At 44.0% G+C, this 2132-nt stretch overlaps 1 protein-coding gene across 1 annotated transcript in view; it reads left to right on the plus strand.

Moving 5' to 3' along the window:
- The first annotated feature begins 2010 nt into the window (after positions 1-2010).
- ccdc39 (coiled-coil domain 39 molecular ruler complex subunit) overlaps positions 2011-2132 on the plus strand; it is a 126180-nt gene continuing 126058 nt past the window's right edge. The window contains exon 1 of the mRNA XM_078563966.1: positions 2011-2130. The gene's annotated coding sequence lies outside the window, so the exon portion shown is untranslated. The remainder of the gene's footprint in view (positions 2131-2132) is intronic.

Here is a 2132-nt window from a genome sequence, read left to right on the forward strand (position 1 = left end):
CCAACACTAGACTGACCCCAAGGTGCAGGTCTTACATCACTGTGTGGGTGGTACTGTACTCAGTCCCATGTTAACCCCATATGTGCCAGACTTTATACTCCATCAACCAGAATGCTATGGGTCTGGAGTTATACGTAGGTCACAGCAGATTTCCTTCCCTAAATGACAGTAGTCAACCAGATAGATTTTTACAAGTGATGATAGTTTCATGGTCGCTATTACTGACGCTAGCTTCCAGTTCCAGATATATTAACTAAATTTAAATTCCGTCAGCTGTCATGTTGCGATTTAAATGCAAGTCCCCAGAGCATTAGCCTGGACCACTGGATTATTAATCCAGTGCCATTTGTTAGGCCAGGATGGGAGGAGTGCGCGAATTATCAAGCCCCACTACTCCGCAGGCCATACTATTAATTTAAATGTTTAATTTTCTCACCAAAATGGCCAATTGTGTACCTATATCTCTAGTACCCAGAAGAAAAGAGACTCTGACCAGGCTTCTTTCAAAAAACTCAGAATGATTAATTTATTATAAAACAAAACTTATTTTAACAAGTTACAAATACTAGTTAACACACAACTGTAATCTGAAAGTATAACTATCTCTTCCTACAGAATTCCCCCAGCACACACACAGACAAACAAAGGACAAACAGATAGAGTCTCTCTGCAGAGATGGGCTTTGGAGGATGGGCGTTATAAAACAAAGGGTAAAGTCCACAGGGTCTCGATGCCATCGACCTGAAATTCTCTCGTGTGAAGACACGTCCTGGTCGGTGTCTGGAAGTTCTCACCAACTGGTTTCAGCTTGGCAGGTCCAAATGCAGACTGGTTACACTCAGATGAGGGTTCTCTAGCTACAGGTTGATAGTCATACACAATTTTAAGTAAGGTAGAGGGAGGGAGTCAGCTAGGGTGCCCTTCCTTCCTTCCTCAGCTTGTTCCCCAACAAGACTGAAATCAAAACCACAGGTTCAAATTAAGGTTTGCCTCTGCCACGTGATTACCTTTTTGTCTTTCAGCTTTCATTAATTAAAATGCTTTGCACTTTGCTGGGTCAAAATCCTGGAACTTCCTCCCTGCCAGCACTGCGGGTGTACCTGGAGCACAGGGGCTGCAGCGGTTCAAGAAGGCAGCTCACCACCACCTTCTGAAGGGCAATTAGGGATGGGCAATAAATGCTGGCCTAGCCAGCGATGCCCACATCCCTTTAAAAAAATTTTAAATTAATTTAAAAGAACTCCTTCTCAACTACCATATGCGTCGGGTGATTTGTTGGAAGAGGCCTGCTTGTTGACAGTTCCGAGGTGAATTTATGACCTTTTAAAAAAAAATCCCTGATTAGCAACCAAATGTCCAGACCATGCCATGCCCTTCCATTTCGTAAAAGCAAAAAAAAAAAACCAGTCTTGAGAGATATGATTCTAACACATTTACCACTATGATCTCCTCTGGAAGGGTAGCAAACATCTGGTGGATGCAATGTGGAATTGGTTAAGTGTACCAATTGAAAACAAGTGTTTTGCATGTCTTTGCTATCCCTAATGCATTATTCCCAGGCTTGCCAAGTCTCAATCCTTTTCCGTGTAAAAATATAACCCTTCCCATTATTTCACTATTAAATATAAACTTAATTTCCTTATATAGTTTTGACTCTTTTACTCAATTCCTGGATGTTGACTGTTCTGTCGTTCCCCGTTTGTTTGCTTTTCATTTTTCTGAAATTACCACCCAAAGGGTTTAATTTGGAAAGCTGCCCTCGCGCCCTTTTGCATGGGCTAAAAGGGGCATGTGGGGAAAAGGACCCAAACTGGAAACACAGCTCAGAGGGCGGTCGCCACAGTAACTCTTCCATTGTGAACCATGGAATGAATAAGAACCAGGACAACAATTTGCCTTTCAGCATCTCCGCGTGGAGTCAGAGCGACCTCCAGCGGCCTCCTCGCCCGCCCCCGCCCACGCCCACGCACCCGGCGCCGGAAGTGCGTCTGTTTACAACCGGAAAACTCTCCGTCTCGAAGGCGGTTGCTAAGGGCGCCGACGGTAACCAAGGCAGACCTGATCCTGCACATCAGCGTTAATCCTCTTTTAATTTAAAAAAAACCCACCACTTGATCTTCATTGACATAAGC

Source organism: Cetorhinus maximus, chromosome 19 (assembly GCF_964194155.1).
Source record: "Cetorhinus maximus chromosome 19, sCetMax3.hap1.1, whole genome shotgun sequence".
In the NCBI taxonomy this organism is placed as follows: Eukaryota; Metazoa; Chordata; class Chondrichthyes; order Lamniformes; family Cetorhinidae; genus Cetorhinus; species Cetorhinus maximus.